The sequence below is a fragment of the Carettochelys insculpta genome, chromosome 12, assembly GCF_033958435.1.
Source record: "Carettochelys insculpta isolate YL-2023 chromosome 12, ASM3395843v1, whole genome shotgun sequence".
In the NCBI taxonomy this organism is placed as follows: domain Eukaryota; kingdom Metazoa; phylum Chordata; order Testudines; family Carettochelyidae; genus Carettochelys; species Carettochelys insculpta.
The window spans coordinates 15,168,521-15,181,768 of NC_134148.1; positions in this window are offsets into that span (position 1 = coordinate 15,168,521).

Genomic DNA, 13,248 nt, shown 5'->3' on the forward strand with positions numbered 1-13,248 from the left:
AACAAAGGAGAAATTATTGTTCTGATGGAAGCATTGCCTAAGAATCAACAGGAGTCACAGACCCATTGTGCCAGCACAGAACAGACCCCAGAGCAGTAGGCACTCCCCTGCCCTGTTACTCTCCACCCACATCAAGGAAAATGCCAGGTTAACTCCACCAGTATAATTACTGCCCTCCCAAACCTCACCTTTTTCTAGTTTTCATAGTGGCAGCAAGGTTGCTCTGGCCAATGACCACAGAGCTGGAGCCATACCGACCTGAAGTGTTTGTAGGTGAAGATGTTACCTCTGCTTCCTGACATAAATCTCCCTGAGGGACGCCAGCCCCCACTGGGAGCCTGTGAGAGAGACTACAAAATGGGAGTCCGAGGTTGAAAGGAGACACTGAAGGGCTCTGCCCAGGCCTGGACAGTCCACCACTGCTTGTGGGGGACCTACCAGACTCTAACAGCATGGGCTTATGACAACGCCGGACTGAGTTTCAGGTACACTCTTACACTGTGCTGCAGTCCCACTATGTGATGTGGATAGTCTCAGTGGGTTAGCCATGTTAGTCTGTAGCTTCTCAAATAACAAGCAGTCCTGTAGCACCTTAAAGACTAACGAATTGATTAGGTCATGAGTTTTTTGTGAGTAAGACCCACTTCAGATTATTGGAGTACTCAGATTCCAAGGTTTATTTAGCAGGAAGGAGACTGAGGATGAAGGAAAGAGGGAAAAAAGGTGTATGTTTTGGGGGGTTACCTGTCAATAATAGGACCAGCAGAAGAAGGATGAATGGACTTAAACTGACATCAGGAACTGGCATACACATAAACCTATAGGGGAGCACTGTAACCTGTCTGGATGTTCAGTAGTGGATTTAAAAGTAGCCATTCTTCTACGAATGAATTTTTACCACGCGATTACAGAGGGAGACATCAGAATTTGAATTAATTTGCACATTTGACATATTTGAATTTGGCTTTATCAGAGATTGCGACTAACTTATTCATTACAAGAGCACCTGTGATGTTGGCAGGAAGGGGACATCCTATGTAACTTAATTTGCTTCATCTGCTGGTCCTACTAGTGACAGGGAATCCTCCCACCACCTTTTTTTTCCCTTCTTCCTTCACATCCTCCGTCTTCCCTCCCTGCTATATAAACCCTAGATTCTAAGTGTGTACTCCAATCACCTGAAGAAGTGGGTCTTACCCGTGAAGGCTCATGACCTAATAAATGTGTTAGTCTTGAAGGTGCTACAATACTGCTTATGATGTGCGATAAGTCATTTGACCTTTCTGCCTCAGTTCTTAAAATGGAGCTAATAATTATTGTCCCTGACCCTTCCCTTTTGCCTGTAAGTGCTTCACAGCAGGGGTGGTGTCTCTCTGTGTAATGTTATATAGCCTAGCCCTAGGTGCACCTAGGAGGGCAACACTCCCATACTACAACTAATAACAATGAAAAGTAAGTGGCTTAGACCTCCTCTTTCCCCTGCTTGCTTTTCACTCCTAGCTAGTTGTTAAGGACATGAAATCATCCTGACCCTGTTTGTGTGGAGAAACTATAGTTGTTTTGGCACTTGGCATTTCTCTCAGGGTTTAAACTGCACAAAACCCAGAGCCAAAATAACTAAATTGGTTGTAATTCACACTTTGCCTACGTCTATACTACATTCCCCTTTCATAAGTGGAATGCAAATGAGGGAGATCAAAAATGCAAATGAAGTGCTGATTTACAAATCCCATGCTTCATTTGCATAATCTTGTGCAATTGCATTTTTGGAAAAGATTTTTTTTAAAGCAAAAACAGCTGAGTAGATGGGTGTTCCTTTGAAAAATAAACCCCATTTTTGAAAAAAAAAATCTATTTTGTTTCAGGAAGAAGAGGTCTTTTGAAAACGGGGTTTATTTTCGAAGGAACCCTGTCTTTATGGCTGTTTTTGCGTTTGAAAAAGTCTCTTCCAAAAACACAATCACATGAGATTATGCAAATGAAGTGTGAGATTTGTAAATCAGCACTTCATTTGCCTTTTTGATCTCCCTCATTTGCATTCCCCATTCGAAAGTGGAATGTAGTGTAGACATAGTCTTTGTCATTTTGTTGCAAATCTCTCTGGGGTGTCCAATTTCTTAACTTTTATTATTTTTCTTAAGTCTTTTGATTTAAGTGATATGAAATAAGGGCATTCGTATTCAGAAACCTGTTAAGATGAATCTGGTGGCATCAGTCCGGGTCAAAGTTTATGCAGAATTTCTATCAGGTGCCATAAATACCAATAACACCAGACTGAAGGACACGACAAACATATTTATGCGGAGTGAATAGAAAGCTATTGCCTGGTGCATTGCATTTCTTAATAAGCTAATAGAAATTCTTCCTTGTTGGGTCAGCGAGTACTAAACTGTGCATGATACATTTTAGTGTAATTATGTGTCATACTGTAACTTGAGAATCTACCCCTGAGGATGACTCTACATTGTTATGCTGTTTTTATCGGTATCACAGGACATGATTTTTGTGTTGCTAATAGACGCCAAACACTGCTGCATCCAGTTGGCAGTGTTTATGGATGAAGCATATTAATCTTCTTTTAGTCAGTATGGGAGAGCAAGGGGCTTCTCAAGAAGCCTGTCTCGGGTTCTGTAGCAAGAATAAATTTGGAGAAAACAGAAGTACAAAAACATCATTACTATATAATAAAATTGTCTATTCCCTTTCTCTTCTCCCTTGATCTGCATATGCAAGAACTAGTCACGTGAAGCAAAAAAAGAACAGTATTCTACCTGTGGAGTTTCACAATCATATTTTTACCATGTGCTGTGTGTCTTGAATAATGCATTACCTTTCTTTCCACCAACTGTTAATCCTTGTCGTGCCCTCGTTCATATCCATTATACATTTCTCTTCCATCTTTCCCCTGAGGCTCCACCTGCTGGCCAATTTCAATCTAGCCAAGGAGAAAAGTGTGAGTGTCCCTTTGGAACCTGTTATCTCTTGATAACGTGAGGGGAACAAGGCTTTTCCTGATACTTTTCTGAGTATGTTTGTGCTCTTGTTAGAATGAGAGAGGGGTACAATGACAGTGAGAAAAGGGGTTATCAAGCTCCCTGCAAAGCCACAGAGGGAGGAGCAGATGGCTAGATCTCATTAAGGAAAAAAATGTTGGGCTCTTTGAAAGAGGCTTTTGAAGATGGGGAGAATTTTTTGTGGCCTGAGCACTAGTTATGGAGGAGCTCTTTCTGTGGCCAGGACTGTTGAACTCTGCACCAAAAGGAAAAGGACTGCTTACTGTAAAGGGAGAATTCTTAATCTGGTGCTGTGTCAGCAGGGAGAAACTGAGGCATGATTGTATTCAAATGGTGAATTAGGTGATTGCTTTTCAATAGCCTGATACTAAGGACTTGCTCCCGAAAGCTCATTACCTGTTGGAATCGTTAGTCTTTAAGGTGCTATATGACTGCTTGTTACTTGCTAAAGTCAGTGGTAATGTTTAAGCACCTATAACTGGGATTAACTTATTAAAGAACTGAAGTACTAACATTGCTTAACTCTGTATGCCATGTAGTGTATTCTTTACTTCATGTTGCTTGTAATATAGAATATACTGTTTTCAACATGACAAGGCGCCCTAACAAACTCTGAAGATACTAAAAGCAAGCTGCTGCTTCGGGAGGTAAGCTCCCCATTATGTGGCCCTGCTCCTCCCAGAATCCACCTCTGCTCAGGCTCCATCCCCTCCCCCTTGTCTCTGCTCTCCCCCTTTCTGTTCACCCTTTCCGGTCAAATCCCTGAACCCAAATATTGCAAGTGACAGCTGAACCCCCTTGCCCCACATACACACTCGTCTAACTTCTATTTCTAAAGAAAGTGGAGCATGTTTTCCACTGCATCCTGGATTGTGAAGACTGGACATGGAGAAGGTACTTAAAGCACTGAATTTAGGAGGAAATTATTAGTCTGAGTTTTTTCATATACCTTGAAGTTTCTCAGAGATTTATTTGCAAAAACTTTGTAGTAAAAGCAAATCAGTGGTCCTGTTGAACACAGCATTTAATATTACACAATACGTGATGCAGCTTTTCTCTGTTTTACATTTACTTAATCAGTACTTCTACGTTGATTTTGTGTTTTAAATGTACTCTTAAGCTTTCCTAAAATAATCATTCCAGGTGACTATATCTTTAATGCATTGAAACAAAGCTATTATTTTAATCTGTCAGAGCAGGTGAGTATGTTCATAACAAAGTTCATTGCTTTTAGAAAAAAGGAACACTTGGTTATATTGTGTGATCTTCATAGCAATAGACCATGTCCAGTCTCCATGTTCATGAAATTTCACCATGGCTGCGTCTAGACTAGCTCTCAACTTCGAAGGGGGCATGTTGCTCCCCTGCAGCAACTTCGAAGTGCCAGCTTGTGCGCAGCTGCCGATCAGCCACGGGCACTTTGAAAATTTTGAGGAGTAAAGGGACTTCAAAGGAGTGTGGGCACTTTGAAGTAACTGCGGCTGACGCGTGGCTACGTGCAAGCCAGCACTTCAAAGTGTGAAACTTTAAAGTTGCCGCGGGAGAGGTTTGTCGCTGTGGGAGGGGACTATCGGAAGCGGGGGCAGAGCAAGGGTGGGGAAGAGGTAGGCAGAGCGAGGGACAAGACCAGGGCGAGGTGGGGCCTAGGGCAGAGGGGGGTTTCTGAGCCCTCCCCACAGGCTAAGGTGGGTGTGAGGATGCATCACAAGGGAGACAATCATATGGCTGGTGTTCTTCCCCCCTTTTCCGTGGCCTTCCTCATTAGTTGTCCCTGACTCACATGGTCACCCTTTAATTCAGGAACAAGCAAAATCGGGTGGTGACCTGGGACAGGGAGTTGGTGTGCCAGATGCTAGCTCTGGCCATGAGGTACTTGCTTCGGTGGCTCCTGGCCAGCTGCTGAATAGGACCCTCAGGCAGGGTCCCTACTTGCTGCAGCCCCAGGCCACACAAAGCATGCTTGTGCTGGACAGGGGAGGCTTTGCCTTCTGCCCAACCCTGACACAATCCTGGCAGTCTCCAACCCTGCAAGGGGTGCACAGTGCCTAGATGTACATGGACCCAGCAGTCAGCTGCTTTGAGTGGCCTGGGGCTGCAGCAGGCAGGGAGCTTGCCTGTGGGTCTCATGAGGCTGCTGCTGTTTTATTGACCTTCTAACAAGTGATGAACTTGGTTACTTGTGCCCTGCTGAAGTTCCCCTTGGTTCCTTGTGTTCCTTTTGAAACAGAAATCTTTACAGCAGTAAGTGAACTAAACTGGATTTGGTAACAGTCTTTGCACACACACACACCCCAACCCCCCCCCCCCCCAAAAAAAAAAAAAAAGAAAGAAAATAAACAAGGTTACCTAAAAAAGGAAGAAAACCACAACAAAAACAACATGAATGGTCAGGTCTCATCTCAAAAGTCATTAGGATGCTCAAACAGTCACTTAAAAATAGTCCAAAGAGCCCTGCAGCTACCCTGCTCCCATCTCACAGTACAATTTTATATTCTGTGGAATATTCTATATTTAGGGCTCATTCCAGCCTGCCCTACTAGACTAGGGCTCAGAATTGGGCTATGTCTACACTTTCGCTTGTTTGACAAAACTTTTGTTGTTTATGGGTACTTAAAACCTCTCCTTCCCCCCCCCATGCGTGAACACTGTCAGCAGGTGCACTCTTCTGCTGACAAAGCAAAACCTGATCTTTGGGGGTAGAAGTATTTTGTTGTCAAAAGAGACATTCAACCACAGTGACTTTTAGCAGCAGGTCACAAGAAGCTGCGTAGTGTAGAATTACCCTTAACTACTGTATTACATTTAAGGGAGGAAAAAACTGCAAATTTTTAACAACATAGTCAATTTAAATTTTTTCACTCCAGGTTCCCGTGTCACTGTATGGAATTTCAACTGATAACTGAACCAGGCCGGTGAAAAATTTACAGATTTCATTGTGATAACCCCTTTTCTGAGATGCAGTGAATTACATTGATAACTGCATGTTTTTAATTGTCCCCATGAGTCAAAATGTATATTGAAGCATGGTTGCTGTCTCTGGCTTTTATACACCAATTTTTGATTTGTATTAAGGTGGCACTTGCTATCTAATGTTTATTACTTGTATGTGGTGACTAGTAAGTTCTATTACAATAATACAAACCCATGTCAGGATGAGCAGCAAATTGAAATTTTGCTTGTTTCTTTGGTTTACTTGTAACACATTGGCCGTGTCTGCACTAGCCCCAAACTTCAAAATGGCCATGCCAATGGCCATTTCGAAGTTTACTAATGAAGCGCTGAAATGCATATTCAGCGCTTTATTAGCATGCGGGCGGCCGCAGCACTTGGAAATTGACAGGGCTCGCCGCTGCGCGGCTCATCCAGACGGGGCTCCTTTTCAAAAGGACCCCGCCTACTTTGAAGTCCCCTTATTCCCAAGAGCAGATGGGAATAAGGGGACTTTGAAGTAGCCGGGGTCCTTTTGAAAAGGAGCCACGTCTGGACAAGCCGCATCAATTTTGAAGCGCCGCCACCGCCTGCATGCTAATGAAGCACTGAATATGCATTTCAGCGCTTCATTAGTAAACTTCGAAATGGCCATTTGCATGGCCATTTTGAAGTTTGGGGCTAGTGTAGACACAGCCATTATTATTAGTTTATATTCTTTGGCAGTTGTGCATTAGCTAGCAAACATTAAATCTCACATCTTGTTCGGCTTTATTTCCAGCAGTACTGCACGTAGATGAACACAAATTCCTGGGGGGAGAGATTCTAGAAACTGTCACACTGATGGGTCCAAGTTCTGGTTTTGGGGTTCACATATCTAAAAAGCTATGGGGTGAAAGGGAAAATATCACGTGCAATCATTGGCCTTGTTCCTGGCTGCTTCAGGATGCTGAGTGATGTAGCTGGATGTGGGCATAAGAGATTATGGTTATAGCTTTCCGAGCAGACTCCCAGCCCCTGTTGCTACCCAGAAAACTCCTTCCATTTGGAGACTATTATGGGTTTTGTCACTTGTAATCTGTGCTCTCTCTCCACTCATTTAGTAGAGAAACAAAATTTGACCCAATGTTGCCTAGCTAATTAATCAGCTACTGTATAAGAGTGTGACGAGGACATTTCTCCTGAAATGCATTATCCTTATGAAAATCTTACTTGACTCAATTTAAATAAATTCTGTTTCTTTGAAATAAACAGGATTCCAGTGATTGTACAGACATCTTTAAACAGCTGAGCAAAAGAAGATAGATTTTAAGTTGAAGGGCAGACCCAGTATGAGAGTTCCCTTCTTGTTATATAGAAATGCTTGTTGAGAGCCAAATTCTGCCTTTCATTATAGATTTAAGCAAGACAGCACACCATTATACCTTTCATGTGTTTTCCTATGTCCAGAATGCCAATATTGTCTGCATGCACTCATCCATAACTATTGATTTATATCCATCTGGAGTGGTTAGTCTCTCATACATGGTCTACATAGAGGGCAGGAGGATGAAGCACTAAAGCAGATGATCATGCCCTCCCACCGTGCGTGTTTTCCTGCTTAGTCTACAGTTAGGCATAATCTACTCAAAGACTATGTATACGTTGCCTAGCAACAAAGCATCTTGAACAATAAATATACTGGATTTTGAATTTTAAAGTCCATTTGTTTGGGAAAGGTCAAACTACTTTTAAGGTGTCATAGTTTTCTAGTAATTTAAAAAGAAAGGTTACTCACCGTAGTAACGGTGGTTCTTCGAGATGTGTCCCCGTGGGTGCTCCACATTAGGTGTCGGGCTCGCCCGGCGCCGCAGATCGGATCTTCCAAGCAGTTTCTGCCGGACCGCGCATGCGCCGGTGCGCGCCGCTCCCCCGCGCGCTCCCGGCCATGTGCGCAATCCGGTCCCCGCCAGTTCCTTGACCAACCGCCTCGGATGCTCCTGCAAAACACTAAACAGAGATCCGGAGCGGGGAGGATGGGCGGGTAGTGGAGCACCCACGGGGACACATCTCGAAGAACCACCGTTACTACGGTGAGTAACCTTTCTTTCTTCTTCGAGTGTCCCCGTGGGTGCTCCACATTAGGTGACTACCCAGCAGTAACCCAAGATAGGAGGTGGGTAATTGGATTATGTGCAGCTCGTCCCCGAGAGGACCGCTGCCAAGAGACGGGTATCCTCTTGGAATACCCTGTGAAGGGCGTAATGTTTGGCGAAGGTGTCACAGGATGACCAGGTCGCCACTCTGCAAATGTCTTTTAGCGCAACGCCCTTGAAAAAAGGCTGTTGATGCTGCCACCGCCCTAGTGGAATGAGCCCTGGGCGTGGCCAGTAAAGGAGTCTTTTTGAGTTTGTAGCACATTTTTATGCAAGATACGATGTGCTTAGAGATTCTCTGCGAAGAGAGACATTCTCCTTTTGATTTGGGAGCGATAGAGACTAGGAGCCTATCCGTTCTCCGGAAGGACTTGGTCCTGTCCATATAGAAAGCTAGCGCCTGCTCATGTCCAGGAGGTGTAGGCGCACCTCTTTGTTAGAGTTATGAGGCTTTGGATAAACAAGGGTAAACAATAGGTTCGTTAGTATGAAACTCAGAAAGAAACTTTAGGAACAAAGGCTGGATGCAGCCGTATGGTTACTGCCTCCTTGGAAAAACAGCGCAGGGCGGCGTTGCCATAACTGCCTCAAGCTTGCTCACCCTGCGAGCTGATGTGATTGCGAGAAGAAAGGTCGTCTTCATCATAAGAAGGCGGAGGGAAACCGTGGCCAAAGGCTCAAATGGTGGTCCCCTTTTCGCATTAAGCACCAGGTCCGAGTTCCACAGAGGTGGAAGCGGTTTCTGAGGGGGGTATAGGCTTACCAGCCCTTTGAAGAACCTGGTAACCATGGGATGGGCGAACACCGTGTGCCCTTCCTCTTCGTGTCTGAACACCAAAATGGCGGCCAGGTGGACCTGAAACGAGGATAGCGAGAGTCCTCCTCTCTTGAGGTCCAGTAAATACTCTAATATCACAGCCATAGGCACCGAAAGGGGGCTAGCTGTTTGGTAGAACACCATGCCGTAAAGCGAGTCCATTTCTGCTTGAAGGTCTTCCTGGTGGAAGTCCTCCTGCTACTTTCTAGGACTTGCTGCACTTCCTCCGTACATGTGCTCTCTAGGGAGCTGAGCCATGGATTAACCACGTTTGTAGTCGCAGGCTTTGGGGGTGCGGATGCACTATGGACCCCTGGGCTTTCATGAGCAGATCCCGCGCCACCGGAGGGGACATCGGTGGCCGGTCCGACATGCGCAGGAATAGGGGGAACCATTGCTGTCGATCCCACGTTGGGACTATCGGGATCATTCAGGTTCCTTCCCTCCTGGCTTTCTGCAACACTTTGTGGATGAGCACTGTGGGAGGGAAAGCGTAAAGCAGGGGGCCCCTCCATGAGATCGCGAAGGCATCCCTCAGGGACCCCCGTCCCAGTCCTGCCCTGGAGCAGAATCGTGGGCACTTCTTGTTGTGCTGAGTAGCAAACAGGGTCTATCTGGGGAAAAACCCCATGCGTGGAAAAATCGGTTGCAGCAGATCGGGACGGATCTGCCACTCGTGCGTGAGTGCGAAACGCCTGCTCAGCTGGTCTGCCTTCACATTGCGAGCGCCTGGTAAGTACGAGGCTTTCAAGGTTACATTGTTGGCGATGCAGCAGTTCCACAACCGGACTGCTTCTACACATAAGGCACGGGACCGAGCTCCTCCTTGCCGATTTATATAAAACATGGTGGAGGTATCGTCTGTACTGATCCCGACTACCTTGCCTTTCAGTTGGTCTCGAAAGTGTCTGCAGGCGTTGAACACTGCTTTGAGCTCCAGTATATTTGTGTGCAGTGACTGCTCCATAGAGGACCACAGCCCTTGCGTCACCTCTTCGCCCATGTGTGCTCCCCACCCTATGAGGGGGGCATCTGTAGTAAGAAAACCCAATACGTGTGGTTGGTGGAAGGGTACCCTTGTTAGCAGGTTCTCGGGGTTTACCCACCATTGCAGGGATTTGCGCACCTCCGTTGTGGGCGACGCCATCCTGTGAACAGTGTGTGCTGCCGGTTTGTATACGCTCGCCAGCCAATGCTGCATGCTGCGCATGTGTAACCTGGCGTTCTGTTCTACGAAACGTTGCTGCTGCCATGTGGCCCAGCGGCTGTAAGCACGTCAGAACCGGCACCATAGGGCTGAAGGTGAAGCCTTGCGCGAGGGAGCCGATGGCCCGAAAGCGAGTCTCTGGTAGATACGCCCTCGCTGTAATAGAATTTATGCGTGCCCCTACGAACTCTATGTCCTGTGTGGGGTCTGTCTTTGATTTTGTCAGATTGATAAGCAGGCCGAGCGAAGAGAACGTGCCTGCTGTGACACATATTATGCGTAGTACCTCCTCCTTTGAGGCCCCTTTGAGTAGGCAGTCATTCAGATACTGGAATATAAATACCCCCTGTCTGTGCAGGTAGGCTGACACCACTGCCAAGGTCTTGGTGAAGACTCTGGGGGCTGAGGAGAGCCCAAACGGTAGGACCTTGTAAGTCGAGGGCTGCGAACCAATCTCCATCGTCTAGTGCCGTAAGGATGGAGGCGTTTGTGATCATCCGAAAACGTTGCTTGCGCAGGTACCGGTGAGGCCTCGAAAATCTAAGATGGACCTCCCCGTGAGGAAGTACCTCGAGTAGAACCCTCTCCCTTGCAGTTGCTCCGGCACTCTTTCCACTGCCCCTACGAGCATGAGATGGTCTACCTCCTGCTTGAGCCTCGCTACATGGGAGGTCTCCTGGAGGTGGGGCCCCGGGTGGAGGTCATGGCGGTGGGAGCAACTGGGAGGGGATGGCGTACCCCGTGGCTATGATCTCCAGCACCCATGTGTCTGTGGTGATCCTTTGCCACTGGTTATAAAATGGTCGGATGATGGCCTTGAGCACTGGTTTCGTGCCCTCTGGAAGCGAGTCCATGAGGGAGGTCAACCTAATGTGGTTGTTGAAATTATGGTTCGCTAGATGCGCTGCGTAATTTGCCATTGGCAACAGTAGCGTGGAGGAGGAGTAGACCTTTCTGCCCAACAGCTCTAGCTTTTTGGCATGTTTGTTTATTCCCCCACGTTGCGACGACTCCGCCACCAAAGAATTTGGTTGTGGGTGGCTGAACAGGAACTCCATGCCCTTCGTGGGCACGAAGTATTTTTTTTTTTTTTTTTTTTTTTGCTCTTTTGTGGACAGGCGGAATAGTCGCAGGAGTCTGCCATATCATAGTGGCAGGCTCCAAGATTGCGTCATCAGCGGTATTGCTATTTTGGAGGAGGCCGGAGGTCTCAGATTTTTGAGGAGCTTATGGTGTTGCTCTTGCACCTTTGCTGTCTGGAAGCCTTGCGTGAAGGCCACCCTCGTAAAACAGCTGTTGGAACTGTTTGAGATCGTCCGGAGGATGGACGCCCCCCGGGGCCGTAGCCTCATCCGGGGAGGAAAGCGAGGAACCGCTGGGGTACGTCTTTCTGGACCCTTCCGGTTCCTGCTGATGATGGTACACCCTCTCACTAGAGGTGTGCGAGGAAAAATCTCGGGGTTCCATAACCAGTCCCCCCTGAGATGCTTAAGTCTCTGTCCCCGGTCACAATTGCCCTCGGGGGTACGAGATCGTTCGTAGGGATCTTTCCCTAGTAGATTGCCGATGGTGTCTATGCCCTGCGTGGTAGGGGCGACCACGGCAGTATAAGCACTGGTCTTGGGAAGGTGACCTAGACCACTCCCTTGGTGCATACCCTTTGCGTCTGGGGGAGGGAGACCGTCGAGACCCTGGAGAGAGCGACTTTGCCTAATAGTCCAGCGGTTCAAATCCCAGGAAGGGTGGAGGTGGTCCCAGCCAGGGTGAGGCTGGTTGCAGAAATGGAGAAGGGGGCTCCGGGTAGGCCAAGGGGGGGGGGACCCCTGCCTTCTAGTTGGAGTCTGCAACATAGCGGAGGGCTGTGAGAAAGCAACTACACAGCCCTGTGCGGAGAGGGGCTGCAATGCCTCCTCTTGTGTGCAGTCTTCCCCCTCCCTTGAGGAGGTAACTCCGCCCCTGACATACAGGGGATCCCGGCCCCGTCCGCACCGAGCTCAGCACACTCGAAGTCGGTGCCGCATGTGCGGTGTCCTTCGGTGCCGGCAGGCTGCGTGCCTGCGCGCTCTGCACCGCCGGTTTTCCGGGGGTCGGTGGTACCGGCGCTTGTTTAGCCGCCGCCCTGCTTGCGGTGCGGGGCGGCTGGCTGATTATCGAAGGGTGAGCCGCTTGCACGTGGCTCTCCGTGCCGCCGCCGATCAGCTGTTGCTGCGGCTGGGGGCTGCTCGCTCCTCCCGTCCCGCTCGTTGTTGCTGCCGGCAGGGATCGGGCTGGGGGGCATACAGGGCATTCCGGCGTCCGCACCGAGCTCGGCACGCTCAAGGGCGGTGCCGCACGTGCGGTGTCCTCCAGTGCCGGCAGGCTACGTGCCTGCGCGCTCTGCACCGCCGGTTCCCCAGGGGTCGGTGCCGCTGCCCGCGGTGCCGCTGGTACCAGTGCTCGTTTAGCCGCCGCCCTGCCTGCGGTGGGGGGCGGCTGGCTGATTATCGGAGGCCGAGCTGCTTCCACGTGGCTCTCCGTGCCGCCGCCGATCAGCTGTTGCTGCGGCTGGGGGCTGCTCGCTCCTCCCGTCCCGCTCGCTGTTGCTGCCGGCAGGGATCGGGCTGGGGAGCATACAGGGGATTCCGGCCCTGTCCGCACCGAGCTCGGCACGCTCGAGGGCGATGCCGCATGTGCGGTGTCCTCCGGTGCCGGCAGGCTGCGTGCCTGCGCGCTCTGCACCGCCGGTTCCCCGGGGTCGGTGCCGCTGCCTGCGGTGCCACCAGTACCGGCGTTTGCTTAGCCGCCGCCCTGCCTGCGGTGCGGGGCGGCTGGCTGAGTATTGGAGGCTGAGCCGCTTCCACGTGACTCTCCGTGCCGCCGCCGATCAGCTGTTGCTGCGGCTGGGGGCTGCTTGCTCCTCCCGTCCCGCTCGCTGTTGCTGCCGGCAGGGATCGGGCTGGAGATACTTTCCTCCGTTTTTGCGCTGATGGAGTGAGGGAGGCAGCTTTCCTTTTAAGGGCCCTGGAGGGTCCCTCCTGCTGCGGCCGCTCCGGCGCTTCTGGCTGGAGGGCCTTGTCGAAAAGCAGCATTTTTTTTTTTTTTTTTTTTTTAAAGCCTGAAGAGGACATTGTTGGTGAGTCTTTGTGTTTTTAAGTGGGTACTTAGCAC